The sequence below is a fragment of the Lineus longissimus genome, chromosome 16, assembly GCF_910592395.1.
Source record: "Lineus longissimus chromosome 16, tnLinLong1.2, whole genome shotgun sequence".
Taxonomy (NCBI): Eukaryota; Metazoa; Nemertea; class Pilidiophora; order Heteronemertea; family Lineidae; genus Lineus; species Lineus longissimus.
The window spans coordinates 10,298,828-10,318,601 of record NC_088323.1 but is presented as its reverse complement, the minus strand read 5'-3'; the positions used below and the strand labels follow the sequence as shown (position 1 = coordinate 10,318,601).

The 19,774-nt window shown below is 46.1% G+C and overlaps 1 long non-coding RNA gene across 1 annotated transcript; it reads right to left on the bottom strand.

The window, feature by feature from the left end:
- Positions 1 to 14,500: 14,500 nt before the first annotated feature.
- On the bottom strand, positions 14,501 to 19,683 carry LOC135500563 (uncharacterized). The gene is made up of 2 exons (XR_010449472.1): positions 19,639 to 19,683; positions 14,501 to 15,122 (listed from the first exon to the last, which is right to left on the bottom strand). It is a non-coding gene; the product is annotated as an uncharacterized LOC135500563 (long non-coding RNA).
- Positions 19,684 to 19,774: the final 91 nt, after the last annotated feature.

The window sequence follows — 19,774 nt, the reverse complement described above, 5'->3', positions numbered from 1 at the left end:
CTCAGCTAGGCTACGTGTACCTCAAAGTTGTCCTCATGTCCCCGGTTTGAATGTATCGAGCATGTTATCACACACACAGAGAGTCATTCATTAGTCCTCAATCCTGGGACTTGATGAAGTGTCATCGTTAAATTGCGTCACCATGGTCTGTATTTTATGTCGTTCATACTCTACCCAGGTCAGACTTTTGCATGTGTACTCCATTCGTACTCCATTCGGACACACCCGAGGAAGAAATAATCTATTTATAATAGAAATCTCTTAGCTAGTTCGCTTAGCTACAGCTAGGCGGCGCCCCTATACAGCCTCTGCCTCGTGAGAGCCGCCATTCACCAGTACTTATTCCTCGGCACACTGTATCACATTGTACCAAGTTTTTCCTACGTTGTTTTCGCCAAATTTGGTCGATTCGACGCTCGAGAAGGACACCCCGGGACACCTTCGGGACGCTTATTGATTCTAGGAGACGGGTGAGATCGTTCTTTTACTGTCCTCCCTCGATTTCTGCTTTTGGAGCGTGCTTTTCTGCCGTCTCCCAAGAAATTTTTTCTCCGTCTTCCCGGTCTGTTGGTCACGTGACCGTTCGTTTTATATTTTTGTGGTTTTTCTGTTAGAAAGTCGATGTAATGACATCGTTATTGCCGTCCTTTTTTACTTCTTTGGGTGTTCTACCCTTTGTTCTGGACCTCCTGCCCTTCAGGGCGGGTTTTCGAGGTCTGTTTACGGCTGTATCGGGGATTCATAGTCCCCGGCCCGGTTCTTCCCCGTGTCGGAGTGCGGGTAGTTCCGCCCCCATTGGGCCGGACCCTTCCGCCTCGGGATGCCTTCCTCTTCTGGCACTGCCGGCAAGAAGATGAAGAAGGTGAGGAGAGGGGCACGGCCCTCAAAGGGAAGGGGGTCTTTGACTCTCTCTCCCTCGCCCTCCTCCCGAACCCCCGCTAAGCGGCGAGGTCGACGGGGCTCTGGAGGGGTTTCGACCCAGGCTCGGCACCCCTCTTTTGGGGTCCGGGTGGGATTCTGGACGTTTTACGCCCCGATCCCCCGCCGACGCCCCCACCTGTCATGGGTTGGTAAGCAGCGTCGCCCCTGATGAGCCGCCTGTTATTTCAGGTGTGCTCCCCCGTCCCCCTCAAGACCGGTTTTCACTTTCCCGTCTTTGCCGCCGTTCACCGCACCCGGAGGTGTCCTGCCCAGTGTGGGCAGGGGGTCGGTGATCGACCACTATTCACAGGCGAAGGGCCCTGGTGCCCCCCCGTTACGGGTGCCGTCAGACCGTCTATTTCCCCGGTCCGACCCCACCCTGCTCTGTCGGGTATGTCGGGGTTGACGGGTGTGGCTGCCGATCAGGCATGCCCCCCTCCCCCCTCCCGTGTCTGCCCCACGGGAGTCCGATTTGAGCTCTGAGCCTCTGTCTCTTGCTTCTCTCTCACGGAGGAGCAACGGCAGTTGCTTAGGAGCCTGACGGGCCGCATGGAGGCTTCCAACCTCCATGACAGGTCCTCGGCTCGCCTGGCCGAGAGGCCGGTGGCTTTTGATTTGAGTCATCAGCCAATGGACTGTGAGTTGAGCGACTCACAGTCTATTTCGGCCTCTCAGGCTGACCCCCCTCTGGGGGTGAGGACTCCGCCATTGTCGCGGGTATGCGCGACTTGCGCGCTCTTGTTCGGCAATTTGTGCCGCAAGACACATGTCCTCTCCCGACGGTCAACCCCGCCCTCTGTAAGGTGCTGTTCGACTTTTTCGGCGACGCGGCAGCCGAACAGGAGTCGGATGCGGTCCCTGACCGGGCTTTCCAAGAATCGCCCACGTCTCCAGCCCTGATTAGAGCCTCCACATGGTTGGATACGGCTCTCAGGGATACAGCGCCTTCTTGCGGGGGTCACCAGCGCGCCCTGGTCTCGACGCTCCCGTCTACGGGGCCGGGTGCCTGGACTCAGGCTGGGAAGCGATTCACGACCGCTTCCCCTCCAAGGCTGTCCTATAGACCCGATTATTATCGGGTCTCACCGTCGGGAACCGACCCGGTTTCACTGTCGCCCCTCAAGGATGACATCCAACTTTCGGGTTTGGTACCCCCTAAAGTCCTCTCTTCTTCGGCCTTAAAGGATGCGAAGAATGACGAGGCCCTGGCTAAGGAGACCCAGGCGGTGTTATCTTATGCCGACCTGACTCTGTGTGCCCTTACCAGGTCTTTAGCCGCGGATGCCTCGGAGGAACAGCGTATTCTCGCGATGTCCCTCCAGCAGTCCCTGCAGCATGCCAGCGATCTGACTGCTAAGCAGGCGGGTAACGGCGTGCTAAAACGCTGTGACCTGCTCATCGGGGGGTTGAGCACGGTCAGGTCCCAGTTTCTGCGGGGGGCATAAAGGACTGCTCCATTGAGCGGCCCTTTCTTGTTCCATGACTCCCTGCCTGACACCATGGGTGCTCAGGCACAGTCTGATCGTCTGATGGAGTCAGTCTCGACTCCCCAGGCCGCCCCCCGTACGCGTTCCTATTCACAGGCCGCGGGCAGGGGACAACAGGTGGGATCTCGACGCCCCCGAGGTTCATCGGCTCCTCGTGGGCCTTCGTCCTCGCATGGCTCCTCCTTTCGTCCCCGAGGGCAGGCAGAAGCTGCGGCTCCCTCCCGCCGCTCCAATAAGCGCCACCGCTCCTCAGGCAGGGGCGGGGGCGGCGGGCAGCCCAAGCGTCCCTTCAAGGAGAAGGGTCGCGAGGGCAAGTGAAAGTGACTCTTTAGTCCTTCCTCCTGCGCCTGCAGGTGGCGCCCCCACAGTTGGCGTCGTGGACGTCAGACTGCGACACTTCGCAGACTTTTGGGACCGGTGGTGTCAAAAAGACTCCCCCGTGCCGGATATGCTCCGACACGGTGTCTGATTGGACTTTTCCCGTCCCCCCTATGACGTCGACTCCCACCCCGGTGTCCCCGCCAGTAGACCCCGTCAGGGTGCTTGCCCTTCGATCGGAGGTCCTGTCTCTTCTCAAGAAGCAGGCAGTGAGGCTGGTGGACAACCATTCCTCCCCGGGCTTTTACAGCCACGTCTTCTTGGTCCCCAAGAAGTCGGGGAAGTGGAGACTGGTCATCGACCTGTCCACCTTGAATCGGTTCCTCCGGGTCCCCAGCTTCAAGATGGAGACAACCAGGTCAGCGACCGCCGCGGTGCAGCCCAACGATTGGGCTATCTCTCTGGACCTTCAGGACGCGTATTTACACGTCCCGGTCCATCCAGAGTTTCAGCCCTTCCCACATTTTTTCTTCGAAGGAAAGGTTTATCAGTTTCAGGCCATTCCTTTCGGCCTGGCTTCTGCTCCGCTGATTTTCGCAACAGTCGTCAAGGCGTTTGCCGCGCCTTTTCATGCCATGGGCTTAAAGCTCCATTGCTATCTCGACGACTGGCTGCTACGGCACCAGGCTCATCGCCGTCTGGGAAAGCAGGCAAAGTTTCTGCTCGTCACAACCATTACGGCAGGGTGGTTGTTAAATTGGGACAAATCCGAGCTGGACGCAGCTCAGGATTATGTCTTCGTGGGGGTGCGATTTCGCACACGAGAGGGCCTGATGTCCCCCCCTCCGGACCGAATTCGCAAGATTCGGTCCTTGGTCGGGATTTTTTGCCGTCAGGACAGCGCCACAGCCCGACAGTTTCTGTCGCTGCTGGGGCTGCTCAATTCGGCAGCGGACCAGGTTCCTTTCAGCCGCCTGTATATGCGCCCACTCCAGCTCCTCCTGCTGTCGAGTTGGCGTCCATTCACGGACTCCCTCGACCAGCGGATATTTATCCCGGGGTCTCTCCTGGGGGAGGTGTGGAGTTTCTGGGGTTCGGAGACGGAACTCCTCCGCGGAGTGCAGCTCAGCCCTCCGTCGCCCCAGATGTCCCTGTTCACGGTCGCCTCCCTTTATGGTTGGGCGCCCATTTGAACGAAGGGGACCTGACCACCAAGGGCACGTGGTCAGAGGAGGATGCGCGTCTCTTGATCAATATCCTCGAGATGCAGGCTGTCATCCTGGCCGTGAGGGCCTTCACGTCTCATCTGAGGGGTCACAGGGTTTCTCTTTTCTCCGACAATTCGACGGTGGTCGCTTATATTCGGAGACAGGGGGGGACGAGATCCGACACATTGTGCCGTCTCACCTGGGAGCTCCTGCAGCTTTGTCGCCGCTCGGATATCCAGCTCTTCCCCCGTCACATCCCGGCAAGAGAAATATCTTGGCCGACGCCCTTTCCAGGTCGGACCATCTGGTCCAGACAGAGTGGACCCTCCATCGCGAGGTGGTCTCTCGCCTGGGGGTCCTGTGGGATGCTCTGGTCGTGGACTTGTTTGCGACTCGGTTGAACAAGAGGTTCCCCCTGTACTACTCACCCCTTCCAGACGGGGAGGCCTTGGGAGTGGACAGCCTGTCGGCCTCCTGGGACGGCCTCAATGCTTATGCATACCCGCCTACCCCTCTGTTGCTACCGGTACTCAACAAGGTGGCCAGTTCAAGGGTCAGACTTTGTCTGATAGCTCTGTGCTGGCCGAACCAGGCCTGGTTCCCGGTTCTGCTGGAGCTGCTGACGGATCACCCCCGCCGCCTGCCGGCGTGGGACCGTCTGCTTTATCACCCGATCGGCCGGGTCTATCATCAAGACCCTTCTTTTTACAGGCTTGACGCCTGGAGGCTGTCGGGTATTTCCTCTGAGAGAGAGGCTTTTCGGAAGACGTTATCCGTAAAGTCGCCCAACCTCAGAGACAGTCTACCCTTGATTCATACGATAGCAAGTGGGCTGTCTTTCGAGACTGGTGTCGGGAGCACGGAGTTTCTCCGGTCGCTCCCTCTCTTCCCAACTTCCTCGACTTCTTGAATTTTCTATTCTCGGTCAGGAAGTTTTCGGTTCAGGGAGTGAAAGGTTATCGCTCCGCCGTTTCGGTCACCTTAAAGCTGACTGAATCGTGGCAACCGTCTTGGGATGATGCTGTTTCATCGTTGCTTCGCAACATGTCTTTTGAGCGTCCTCGCTCAATTCACCTTTCCCCAAAGTGGGACCTCTCGGTGGTCTTAAGGGCTCTCGTGCACTTTCCATTTGAACCCATGCATCAGGCAGATTTTAAACATCTGACCTTTAAGACCGTTTTCCTGGTGGCTTTGGCCACGGCACAGCGGCGGTCTGAGCTCCATGCTTTAGCCTTTGATAAATTGGCTTTCACTGAGAGGGGCGCGGTCCTAGAATTCGTCCCAGGCTTTCTGGCTAAAAACCAGGCGCCGCACACCTCCAGGCGCCCGGTTTTTATCCCCTCTTTATCCGCTACGGTCTCTAGAGACCTCCCGAACAGAACTCTCTGTCCTGTTAGGGCATTGAAGTTCTATTCTAAAGACTAAGGAGCCTGCTGTTCGCCTAGGCAGGAAGCGCCTCTTTTTGTCTTATAGAGAGGGGTTTACTAGGGAGATAGCTGCAGCCACGGTCGCCAGACGGTTGGTGGCCACCATCCGGATGGCCTATTCTATGACACTCGTTTCTCCAGAGCTTCATCGCCTAGGCGCCATTACGGCCCACAAGATTCGGGCCATTTCTACTTCGTGGGCCGAGTGTAAGGGAGTGGCGCTGAACGAGGTTTTAGATGCGGCTACGTGGAGTTCTCACTCTACATTCTCCCAGTATTATATGCGCGATTGTTCCAGGTTAACAGGTTAACAGGTATGCTGTCTCTTGGTCCAATTGTCGCCGCTCAGCACGTGGTATAGGTGTTTCCCTGCCTAGACCACTCGTCGATTTTCTCTCCTGCTGGCTGTCTTGTCCTCCCTCCTTTTTAAGCGGGGGGGGGGGGTTGTTCTATAGACTGTCGCCGGGTCTTCGGGCCTGCGCGTTCGCCCCGTCCAGCTGTCCTAGGGTTCAGCCGCCTAGGACTTTTGAGAGTTAATCAGTGAGGCCGCTCCAGGTTATTCTGGGGCGTGCTCTCCTTCTTGTAAAAAAAAAAGAATTTTTTCCACATTGTGTCTCTTGACGATATGTGCTGAGCTTATACCGTGTTGAGGTGGTTTTGTCACCGTCTAGGAGGGGATGGGTTTTCCCAGTTATGCTTCCCTTTGTTGTCAAAGGGCCTGTTGACCTCTAGCCCGGGTCTCCCCCAAGCATTCTTTCTCTGGGTCCCCTGGTCTCACCCGTTGGGTTCTGCTGCGCAGCTTGGAGACAGTTCACTTCACTACATGGTAAGTCACCGTTTACCCTCCTTCCTTTGGTTGTTGGTATTCGATGCAAAATTCTGACCTGGGCAAAGTATGAACGACATAAAATTTCCATTTCCTGTGCAAATGTCATTTTATTAGTTCATACCTACCCAGGTCAGACTACCCGCCCTGCCTGTCCCTACAGCAACGGGACTTACTCGGTGCGCTCGAGTAATAAGTACTAGTGAATGGCGGCTCTCACGAGGCAGAGGCTGTATAGGGGCGCCGCCTAGGTGTAGCTAAGCGAACTAGCTAAGAGATTTCTATTATAAATAGATTATTTCTTCCTCGGGTGTGTCCGAATGGAGTACGAATGGAGTACACATGCATAAGTCTGACCTGGGTAGGTATGAACTAATAAAATGACATTTCCACAGGATTTGATGTATTCGAGCATGTCACCACATGCATATTCATTCTATAAGGGTTTACCCGCTGGACCAGCTATTGACTATCATTGCTATATTCTCTTATCTTGGCCCATATAATGGAACTGAACGAAACTGGAGTAGCCTATGAAGCCAGAATGTTGTGATCAGTTAGGCCTTCCCATAGCATGCCATAGGCCCTACTGTCCCAGTCAGATGGGCATTGATTTATGTCAGAGCTTCAGTACAGATATGGTACACGACCGAGGGCGCAGGCTTCATTAAGAAAGCACATCATTTATTTCATTCCTCTGCACTTCCACTGCTCTGATCAGATATATATTCTCCTCTGCACAATCTTTCGTCTTTTAATTCGAAGTTGTCTTCATGTCCCCGGTTTGAATATATCGAGCATGTCACCACACGCACAGTCATTCATAGGGTCTAGTCCCTGGGACCAGATGGAGTGTCATCGGTAAATTGTGTCACAATGGACTGTTTAATGCAACCGACGCTTTAGAAAGGCCACTCATCTAGCTTCAGACTCAGCTAGGCTACGTGTACCTCAATGTTGTCCTCATGTCCCCGGTTTGAATGTATCGAGCATGTTATCACACACACACACAGTCATTAATTAGTCCTCAATCCTGGGACTTGATGAAGTGTCATCGTTAAATTGCGTCACCATGGTCTGTATAATGGACCCAAAGCATAAAGGCCACTGATTTAGCTTCAGACATGCTCTACTCAGCACGGTGAAATGTACCTCGAAGTTGCCCTCATGTCCCTGGTTTGAATGTATTCTAGCATGTTATCACACGCACATTAATTCAATAATGTCTCACTCCTAGAAACAACTGGGCTGCAATCGTCTAAGTTATTTTGTCTTCAATTGCCCATATACGGAACTGAACTAAACCTGAAAATAAGGCAAGGCCACTGCTACTTTCAGGCCTATTTCGCAAATCTTATGAAATGGTTTCTCCTCCGCACTACTTTTCGTCCTTGAACTCAATGCTGTCCTCGTGTCCCTGGTTTGCATGTATCGAGCATGTCATCACATGCACAGTCATTCATAAGGCCTCACATCACGGACCAGTAAATTGGAGTGTCATTGTTGTGCACCTAGAGCATAGTAAAGCCACTCTTTTAGCTTCAGACATGCTGTACTCAGTTAGGCCTACATGTACCTCGAAGTTGTCTTCATGTCCCCGGTTTGAATGTATCGTGCATGTCACCACACGCAGAGTTATTCATAAGGCCTCATCCCTGGGACCAGATGGAGTGTCATCGGTAAATTGTGTCACAATGCCTGTATAATGGACCCAAAGCTTTAGAAAGGCCACTCCTTTAGCTTCAGACATACTCGACTCTGCTAGGCTACGTTTACTCGAAGTTGTCCTCATGTCCCCGGTTTGAATGTATCGAGCATGTTATCATACACACAGTCGTTCATTAGTCCTCAATCCTGGGACTTGATGGAGTGTCATCGTTAAATTGTGTCACCATGGTCTGTATAATGCACCCAAAGCATAAAGAAAAGCCACTCCTTTAGCTTCAGTCATGCTCTCCTCAGTTAGGCCTACATGTACCTCGAAGTCGTCTTCATGTCCCCGGTTTGAATGTATCGAGCATGTCTTCACACGGGGGACTAGCTACCCGTGGGACTAGCTATAGACTGTCATCGCTATAATCTCTCATCATGGCCAATATGATGCCAGAATGCTGTAATCAGTGAAGCCCTACCGTAGCATGCCATAGGCCCTACTGTCCCAGCCAGACGGCCCACTCTTTGACGTCAAAGCTTAGTATAGTTATGGTACATAAGGAGTGCAGGGTTTAAAACAAGAAAGAACGTCATTCTATTTCATTCCATCGCAGTTTTGCAGCTCTTAATATTGTTTTCCTATCCTAGCCAGCGTATTTGCGAGTGTCCACTGCCAACGACATGTATAGGCTACCGCCCTAATATGGCAAATGGCACACGTGATGTTAAAAATTCAACCTTGGACACAGGTGTCTTTCCGTGGGACGATGTCGGCCGTTAGTGTCTTTTTGGGCACGACATTAGGATGTATGACTGATGCTACAGAAGAACCGGTACAGTATTATCCTAACCTTGTGCCTACGCACAACACCAACCTCTAAATCCCGGATTTACTTGATTAGCAATTCAAAATTGCCGCACCATAAACCCTTGAAAAGGGTCTTGTGATGACGTAGCAAGTCTGACCTCTGACCCGGTCCATTTGGCTGCTCCGTGCCAGCACTGTTTCAACACAACAAAACCTGTTTGTAGTGCTCTTACGATTAATCGGGAACTTGCTGGCAAATTCATGTCTAATCACCACGCATAGCTCAGAACAGCCATCTTTTTTGTGTGTTCAGGCAACCCAAACAGAATGGGGATCAGATACTGACTTTTTCTCCACCACACAGGAAAATCGTGACACAGATGAGGACTTGTTGCACCCGCAATAGGGCTACTATCCATACATTGTGCTATGTACACCAGGATGCGTATACAGCACAACGGGGGGGGGGGGGGGGATTTACGACTACCATAGCATACAAGGTAGGTACAGGGGATCGGGGGTCCGTAATTAGGGATTGGTACGTAAGTACTTAATTGATACTCCCTTAAACAACGACAAATATAACAGAACAAGGAACTTACATTTGAATTCAATGGTTTATTTTAAAAATCCAAATCTTCTGATAACACACTAAAATGAGCCAACAAACATTGTACATAATCATTTTACTTCAACAAGTAGGAATATTACTAGACAACAGGGTAAGTTGGGGTAATTCTGGCACCCAAATCAGCCACAGCGTTTAAAAAAATCTCTGGAAAAAAACTGTAGCCTCGGAGCCAACCAAAAACATGATTTTCAGGTAGTGCTGCCATCTAGCAACAGAAATTTCCTGATTTCATGGTTATTTCAGTGCACTTAAAAGCACATAGGAGTCATTCTAAAAATTTGTGATGGAGGCCATAAATGTGCGGGGTAAATTCTTTCATTTTGTTAAGATTGGCCTGGAAATAAACTTAATGGCCTGCAACAGACGAGAGCACATGCCGCTTCATGTGGCATATTAAAATATCTATTTGAGCCCCATGAATGTCTTCATCAGTGAGATACGTATTCGCATCCAGGAGATAGGAATTTATGGATATAACTGTGCCTATTACAGGATCGGGAATGTGTTGCTTTGCTTGTTTTGTTCAGTAGAGCAGCACAACCCTACATCTTCACTTCGATTATCTAATAGAATGCATCCTACTAAATGACATGCAGCATCAGGCAGATTTCACAGACTTAGCACACAATCACATCATTAATTAGCTGCATGTAGGTCAGCAGTTATAATGGACGGAAAGTTTGCATCAATGTTACTCACAATCAAACAATATTGATTTCAAAGATATCAGAATTATGATATATAACTTCAAATAAGCTACATAGGTTGGGAGTAAAAATGGACGGCAATTCCTTAAAGTATGAACAGTAACAAAAAGTGTGTATTAAACTTACGCACAATCAAACAATATTGACTTGAAAGAATTTAGAATGTTACTTCAAATCAACAATATGTAGGTCACAAGTTATAATGGAAGAACATTCCGTAAGATAAGAATGTTTCAAAAAGTGTGTATGAAACTTGCACCCAATTTAATCAATGGCCTCAAGATTACTTGACTTCAATTCCGCTAAATGTAGGTCACCAGTTATAATGGACGGAAATTCCTTGTATGGACAGTAACAAAACGTGTTTATCAAGCTAACGCACAATCAAACAATGCCTCAAAGAATTCAGAACTTCAATTCTACATGTATGTCACCTGTTATAATGGACGGAAATCCTTAGTATGAAGAGTTACAATGAAATGGTCCATGGACCATGTGCTCACCTGTTGTCCAATGACGTAAACAGGACAGAAACACCATCGGACCATAATCATGGTTAACTTTGTAACCAATTTGAGGTATGTAGCTGAAGTGGTTACAAAACATGCCACAGTTGGTTCACTTTTGACGTTTAGACCCCTGGTGGCCAAACCATGAATCATAAATGTCAGGGAATAGGATGAGATTAATATCGTATGTTAACTGGGTCAACGTAGTCCCTTCGTCATTTAGTTTCTCAATCTTAGTATAGAGGCGCTGCCTCTTTTCTTTTTAGAAATATGTGAACCGTCCAGCACTGTGATTGGCTCTTACATTGCAAAAACTTGTTTCACATCCCAATAAAAAGGGCGGGCTTGCCCGTTGTGGACTTTGGGAGCCACTTAACTTGTCTGGCAAATTTCAAGCATTGTGGTCTTTGGGTACCACTAAAGGTTTTGACATTCCTAAGTCTGACAGTTTCAGCATCAAGGATATTGGTTGACCTGGTCGATTTTTTTGAAGCTTTGACACAGTCTCAGGTGGGTGCCACTATTGGGGGCAATAGTGCTGGTTAAAACAGGGAAGGGTTGGCATTGAAATGTTGGCAGTGAAATGTTGAAAATAAGTGAAGAACTAGGAATCATTGTTATTAAAGGGTTAATAATTTGGTATTTTTCCATTTTATTAAAATAGTTCAGTATTTTTCAATGGGTATGTATTCAAGAAGTCACTGAAGGAGTATGTACAGTCAATATTTGTGTAGTATTTGGAATGGTCCAAATTTGAATTGTACTACAGGTGACAGGAGGATGTTTTAAGGTAGAATTCAAATATTAATAGTTGGTATGATTATTTGAGACTTCATTTTGTGAAATGCAAGTCCGTAGCTACAGGTTTTAGAGGCTACTCTGTACGCCATAGTTGTGCGTGTAAGAACAGTGTAAAAAAAATTAGGAAAACAAACTCTGTCCCAATGGTCCAGTTTGGTAAAAATCTGGTAATTGGTCGATTCTGACTGGATGATAATTGGGATTTGCGAGCCTTTGCTGGGTCCCTGTCAGATACTGGGCGCGGAGTCCAGAAGCATGGTGGACATGCTACAGCTTGGCAGCACGCTAAAATCTGACATAGTATGGTGGACTTTGGGTGCCACTAAAGCATGTTGGACATGCTTAATATTATTTGGTTAGTGTTCAAAATTGCCATTTTGGCGTGCAGACTGGGACCAATTGGACAGTGTTTGGAGTAAAGCAATTCGTTGTCAAGATTGATAAGGAATCCTGATCATAAGGGGTTAATCAGGCAAGAGTTTGTAAGCACTTCAAGTGGTATTAATAGATGGTCATCATATTCTGGTATTTAGAATCAATCATTGAATTCATTTTGTACTAAAGAAACAACTATTCTAAAATTCTGTAAGGTTGCAGAAATCCCAATGCTATTCGGTAGCATTATTTATTTTAAGACTGGAGTTCTTGCGGCTTTCATTGTAACAAGCCTCTAATTTTAAGATTTTGGTGGTAATTTACCAACTCTTGGTTCGCGCTGTTACTCAAATAGCTTTTATTATGAAGCTAGGGTTGTTCGGGTTTTTGATATCAAAATACTTTGTAAAGCTTAGTTAGGTCGCTGTTACAATCGTCCAGTTTCCAAACTCTTCTCGTTACCAAATCATTAAAAAAATCCATGTAAAGTTGTATCATTTCAACTTGGAATTTTGTGGCAGTGATCTCATTGTGTTATTTTTAAGTTAGTTTTAGGAATTGACAGAAATATTTGTTGTATTTAGGCCAAATAGCTGTTAAAGTGTTAATTTGATTGTTCAGGTAGTTGCTTTAGAGGTAGATCTCATTCTTCCTTGGAAACTTTGGCTCAATTTCACTGTTAAAGTCACTGTAGTAACTTCTTGGATCTGTTCTCTGGCCCTGACCAAGATTTGTGTCAACTCAGTGGTTTTGGCAGTCTGCCCATTTCAATGTTATTGTTGGCTTCCTGGAAGTTGGCTCTGTGCCAAGTAGATCAGCTGCAATGTAGATGTTGTATAGTCCAGTCATTTTAAGAACCTAAACTGTCAACTAAAAACAAAATTGTTCTGTCTTTAAAAGTATTTCATTTATTGTCAACTTCTGAAAAGTAACTGAGTCGATTATACTGTAATAAGTTCTTGTTGTTGTTGGTAAATAACTCCTGCTCATAAAGTTTAAGTTTAGGCAGTAGGCCTTTGCACTTAATTTGGTGCCATTTTTTATATATTGTAAACTACGTGGACCCAGGGTTCTTTCCGTTTTCTTTTGGTATCATGCTTGTCTTTCTTTTGGTTACTTGAGGGCAAGTAACGGTCAAAAACTGGGGGAATTGTCGGGGATGAGATTAATATCGTATGTTAACTGGGTCAACGTAGTCCCTTCGTCATTTAGTTTCTCAATCTTAGTATAGAGGCGCTGCCTCTTTTCTTTTTAGAAATATGTGAACCGTCCAGCACTGTGATTGGCTCTCTGTTTCACATTGCAAAAACTTGTTTCACGTCCCAATAAAAAAGGGCGCAACGGGGTCCTCCCAGGGGAGTCCGACGCCGAATTTCACAGAAGAAAGACCGCAGTCGAGCCTTTGACAGTGCAGCGCACGTGTTTGAAGTGGGCGGAAGTTGCCCAGGTTCTTGTACTAAAATGCATCCATGTGGAGTTACGGACGTTTATCTTACTATGTCTTTCACCTAGGATCTTGTACTATTTTTACTTTTGACGGTTGGCCCCGATGGCCAAACCATGAATCATAAAAGGCCGCAATTTGGTCTCTTGAGTAAGGGTCCCCCTGGGGTACATATGTACCAAGTTTGAGATCTTTGGCTAGAGCACTTTACAAAACGTGCAGTGGTTGTCCAAACGGCAGTCCCGCCGGATGACAAGGACCCCTATGACCTTGAAAAGTAGGTCAAATCATAAATCCGGAGGATATGTGAAGAGGCACATACCTTTTTTTTTTCAAAGTTTTCCGACCAGTATCAATGGAGCAGTCCCATATTTTTGCCGGAATGTGGTCCCTGAGTAGCAGTGAATTTCACCCAGGGGTACAGGTGTACCAAGTTTGAGTTCAGTAGCTTTAGTGGTAACGAAACGTACCACTAGTGTTTAACGATGACGGACACTGCGTGATTGTTAAGGTTCACAGGTGAGCCAAAACGTGTGTATCAAACTGAAAAAACAATCTAACAATATTGATTGAGAATTCAGAATACAACTTCAAATCAGCTATATGTAGGTCATAATTATAATGGACGGAAACTCCATAAATATGAACAGTTACAAAAAATGTGCTTCGAACTTGTTGCGCCGAATCAAACAATGGCTTCAAAGAATTCTGATTAATTTCAACTTCAACAGCTACTTGTAGGTCACCAACATGTGGACAACATAATGGACAAAAATTCTGTAAATATGAACAGTTACAAAAAGTGTGTATCAAACGTATGTACGATCAAAAATATTGATTTCAAAGACTTCAAATGTTCATTGTAGCCAAGTCTGCCCCTTTTTCTCTCATTAGGTTTCTACTCCCCTTGAACACGAGTCCAAGAAAAGCATGGGCCTAATACCCCAACGCCAAACAATAGGGCTGGAGGGTATTAGCACCATACCGGCTTTCATCAAAGAGGGCCAACAGGCAAGATATACAAACAGGCCTTCCCATTATTGCTGTAAAATCGTTATTTTTCAGTCAATTTTAAAATTTAAAAGATCTGTTTGTGATACAAATACATTTCTAAGCCAACTGTCTCCTTTCCTGAAGCGACGCTGCACAATATTTTACTTTTTATTTCTTTAATGGGTAGGAATTATTTCCTAATACACAAACTGAATGGCTAATCCCCAAGGGTCAGGAGGCCAATCAACATAAAATGGACCCCGCTTCAGGGCCTTGAAGTGGGGAAAAATCATCAGGGGCAGAGAAACGTAATGCTGATGAAAGGGTGTCATATTAAATTGACTAGTTACATGAAACAAGTGTCAAAGCAGAAAGAAAAAGAAACACCAATATCGAATTCACTTATTTGTACACTATTTCCTGCAAATCAGTGAAAAAACATGGGAAAACCTTGTGGTGAATCGTCCACAAATTCGGACACAGTTGATGGATAATGGGAATTACTAATACAGGTAGCTAATATTGGCTCATATCAATGAAGGAATGAGATTAGTACAGAAAAATGAAGTTACCTTGCCTGGGATTCGAACAACAGATCTTTGGATTGCCGGTCCACAGCCGAGCTATCGAGGTTCCCCGACTTTCTGTACTGTGTGACACCATATTATAGAGCTTATTACAGTTGGCTCGGGTTTTAGTCTGCATTTTCGGTCTACCCGAGCGGTCGTGATTATACAACCAAGGACCTCCAGCTCGGTATTAATTAAATCTGGTCACCACCAGAGCTTGTTTAAAACAATCTTTTTCGTTCTCGGTCACGTTTTGATGTTGTTACTTTATTCTTTATGTAATACTTGACATCTCTCCAGGTTCTGGTCTTCAAGTCCGGCTCCTTGGCCTTGCATTGCTCAAATTGTAGTTTGCCTGGCAGTCGCTCTAGCAATATATTCTTCTGAAAGTGTCACATTACAGCAGCTGCTTCTTCATCAGACCATGGGCGCCGTTTCGGTAAGGCTGTAAAAGGTTTACACATCAATTATAATTTTTATGGAAAATGAAATGGTCCAGGGACCATGTGTTCACTCGAATAAACACTTGCTGATGCAAATGAGCCACCCATTCAGTGATTTAGCAAATATTGACCCCTGTGACCTTGAAAGGTATGTCAAATAAAATATGCAAAGGATCTGTGATGTACCATTGCAAGATTTTCAGATCAGCATTTTCAGACCAGCATTCCATGAGAAATTGCATATTTTCACTTTGGACATTTGGCCCCCTGGTGGCCAAAACGTGGATCTTAAAAAGCCATGATTCGATATTGAGTAGGGATCGCCCATGGGTACATTTGTACCAAGTATGTACCAAGTTTGTGCTATCTGGATAAGGAAGTTACAAATGTGCCCCCATTGTCTAACGGTTAGACAATGGGGGCACATTTGTAACCTCCTAAACGGCGGTGCCACCGCACGACATTAGTGACATTTAGACGACAGGAAAAAGACCACATGCAATTGGATTGGATCCGAATGTGGTTAAATTTTTTCGTTGAAACGCAAAAGGATTCGGATCAATGTGATCTCATCTGGACTAAAAAAGAACCACTGATTGACGCGGTTTTAATCCAGATTGATCCGGATGCATCCAGATTCAAAGTGTTATGTGAACGCAAATGTGTAACGAATCCAGATTAATTTTACCTTGGGGCACGCGCATGTAGGTGCATCTTGGCATGTATTGCGTTTATTGGCAAGAGTAGCGTGTATTACGTGGAGTTTTCGGCCAGTACATTTGTCAAGTGTATTTTCCGGCATTTAGCAGACATGAGAGTGGCCGCAGGCCGCGAACGTGGAATAGAGCGCCAAAGGCACTCAAGGGGGGCTGTCCGTGGGGGGCGTCCTCCCGCGCAAAGAATTTTTTGAAAATCCGAGGGTGAAAGACGCGATTTCCAGGCATCTGAGCAGGCGTTGCTGAGAAGGCTGACAAACATGCGGCATCAGCTTTCACTTCGCGCATGCGTATAATGGAGCAGTCTATTAACTGCGCGGGAAGCGACTGCGCAACACATGATTATGCATACCGGTACGAGTGAGTACTGTGACCAAATAAGGAAAGTTCATTGGGGCAATGTCTCGCGCGCTTTTATTCCATTGGCCAATCGGTAGAGGTTTCGTCATGTGGTCATGTTCTGCATATATTTATTCAGAAAGAGACTCGAAAGAGGTTTTGAAACTATCCACCGTCAGCTGGTTCATTGCTTTTTAGCTCACCTGTCAGGTGAGCTTATACGATACCGCGGCGTCTGGCGTCCGTCGTCGTCCGTTGTTAACTTTTGACAAAATCGTGGCACGTTTCTTAACCGCTTGACCCAGAACGTTCATACTTGGTGTGTGGGTACCCCTAGGCAAGACCTTCCTTCAGAATGAAAATCAGCGCAATTTGACTGCTGGTCTGCCATATAGGGGGCGCTCTTTGAAAACCTATTTTTGTCATTTTGAAGCTTATGGTTAAAGCTAGAGCGATGAAAATTTTATGGTGGGTGTATCTAATAAAGGTACATCACATATCACACGGGTTTTTGATTTGACCTTCATTTCAAGGTCACAGAGGTCGAACTCTAAAATTTCTTTGATCATGGCACGTTTTTTTGCTATTGGTCATAGACTCTCTAAATTTGAAATGTAGACACCTATTGGGCATCTCTACATGTTGACACAGATTTAGGTCAGTGTGACGTACTATTCAGGTATAAGTAGGTCAAGGTTAAAAAAGCCCATTTTCTTTATTCCAGCAGATTGAAGTTTGAAATGAAGTTTTAGAGGTCGGCCTGATATAGAGGTTTCGATATTAAAAAGATTAATTTCGTTTCATATCACTAGGTGGCGGTATTGTGCAAAAATGTCAGTTGGCACATTGCCAGCAGTTTTGAATTTCGCTGTTCGAGGCAATCCGTCGGGGTATCCCAGATGCGCAGTGTTGTACTGCGCCACTAGATCTGCATACTACAAGTATGGAAGACAGCCATTTTATGAATTTGAAGCGAGACGAAGAAGGAATTAAATCACCTTGAATCAATGCTAAAACTTAATCATCCGCTCTTCGGATGAGGTCGTATGTGTTGATTACATTCTTGTGATTGGTTTGAGATTATTAGTCTGTCCTCATTGCCGGTTGTTTTAGAAAATTTTGACTGTGATTGGAAGGTAAAATGAGAAACTTGTCACACTGTTCTTCGGCTTGGAATGGGGATAGTCAATGCAGAGCCAGTTGGTACAAGCTGCCTTGCGAATCGGGGTGGCGTAATAATACTGTGAAAGAACAATAAAATGATGAATTGTAGCAGTGTGTGTCAGAAATTATGTGATTTCCATTGCATTTGACGATCCCAAAGTTTCGAGAGTATGGCAAAATGGCAGCTGCCGTCAAGCCGGAACCTTTCGTTAAAATGTGGGCTTTTAAACACAAGTTAATGGTTTATAATCACCCAGACGCTACTCATTAGGTAAACCTCTACTAAAAACACTTGCTTTAATTTTTGTAAACATGTCCCGAGTGCTTAAAAAGAACCATTTTTGTGATCGTTTTTCGTCGCTGTAGAAATGTACACAGTCAGAGTCAGTCAGTGTGTCAACACAACAACGGTGTTAGTATACACATCGAATCCATGATACACGGAGACACGAATGTAAACATTTGCCTGTTGGGTCGGAAGGAGTTCACCGTTACCGATCACTGCCCGAAGAAAGGTCATCTGAGCTGGTTGACTAAAGTAGATGATGATAATGATGAAAGTGTAGCACAGCTGTCATCAGTGCTTTTATAGTTAGGCCTATAGTCGGATTCATAAGTAAATGTCACTGACACTGCCCTTTTGGGTCGCTGTGCAAAAACTATTGGGCCGATTTCTTCAAAATTTGTTTTTTCTTGAATCTAAGTTCGGGACCCAACAAAATTTCCGATTTCTTCAAAATTTGTTTTTTCTTGAATCTAAGTTCGGGACCCAACAAAATTTCCAGGTTAGAGATTTGCAAATTATAAAGAAAAAAATTGTCAACTTTGGAGCCATTTTGGGGGAATCTGGAGGGCCTGATTTTTTTTGATGGATAGTTCTAAATGAAACTTGGCAGCTTTAAAGATACACACGAAAAAAAATTAACCTGAACATTTTCAGCAAAATGCATCCAGAAATAAGCAGTACAGAGGAGAAAATGTCAAAATCAATACGCTACGTCAAAGTACACCAATACATACAAAAAATTATTTCGTAACCATGGTTACTGAAATATAAAAATCCTCTTGGGTCCCGAAATTAGATTCAAGAAAAAACAAACTTTGAAGAAATCGGCCCAGTAGTTTTTGCGCAGCGGCCCAAAAGGGCAGTGACATTTACTTATGAATCCGACTATAGGGCTGTCTTGTAACTATGTTTTTTCATAGTTCTTCCTCAAACTCTCCCTTTCATATCGACAGGTGAGCACAATGGCCCTGGCCATTTCATTCTGACGAAGTCTAACGCTCGATATTGACCCCCCCCCCACCCTATATATTTTTCATTGCAGTTTGGATGTATCTCAGGACCCAATTTTTTTACTCAAAATCGCAGAAATCCGCATTTTTGCAGAAATTTCTTATTTATGTACAGATTTTTTGCGAAGAAATGCCGTGAACGTAAAAAAACAAACTATTTTTAACACCTCCACTAGCCACAGGAATCGGAGAGTTCTACACCTACAGGAATGAAACCAGAAGAAGCAGAGGGGGCTTTGTGTGTACGCGCACACACTCAAATGTGGTTTTTCACCAGCCGTCTAAATGCCGCTCTTGACTCCAGTGACCTTGAAAAGTTGGTCAAATAAAATGGCAGAGGCTATAGCTGCGTTCAAACTAGAGCCTTGTATCGATGTGGGAATGTTCCAGCGAGTTAAATCGACTCAACTATTCAAGGCCTCTTACAATGATTTCAAATCGTTGCGGCTAAATCACCAGTTTTAGCATTTTCCCAACGTTCCAGTTAAATCGATATAGCTTCCAACGGTGTAGCATTGCGTGTGAACGGCCAAAGCGATTCAGGTAAAACGCTTACCGTTACGCATGCGCAATCCGAGAATGATCATGTACTTTCGTTTCGTGCCGTGGGCAACTTGTGTCACACGAGTTGCCCAGGGTGTTCTGTTTTTCACCTGTTCACTGTGATTTTTGCGATTGATTTTCCGATTTTTTTATCAGTTTCAATAATCGCTGATTATTGCCTCTAGATCTATAAAATTTCAGTATTCAGTATTTTTTCTTCAAAAGATTCGGACCAGTGATGTTTTGAAAAGGAGAAATTGCATATCACTATTGAGGATAGGCCGGCTAGTTGCCAAACCATGACTCATTAAAGGCCGCGGTCTGGTAACTGAATAGACACCCATGACTGTCAGAACATGAATCCATGTCTCATCTCAATGTTAGCTAGATCGCCTGGTGACCAAAATTATGTTTGAATATTTTATGCAGAATGTATATCAATGAGGATTTCAAAACTTACCTTTTCCTGTCTTTTTCTTCGTTTTTGCAGCTTCCTTTTCTCCTGCAGGGGATAATATGCTGGCTGTATTACAGGGCAATCAAGTATAGTGGAACCTCATATTGCGGACACATCCACATAACGGACATGTTTGTTC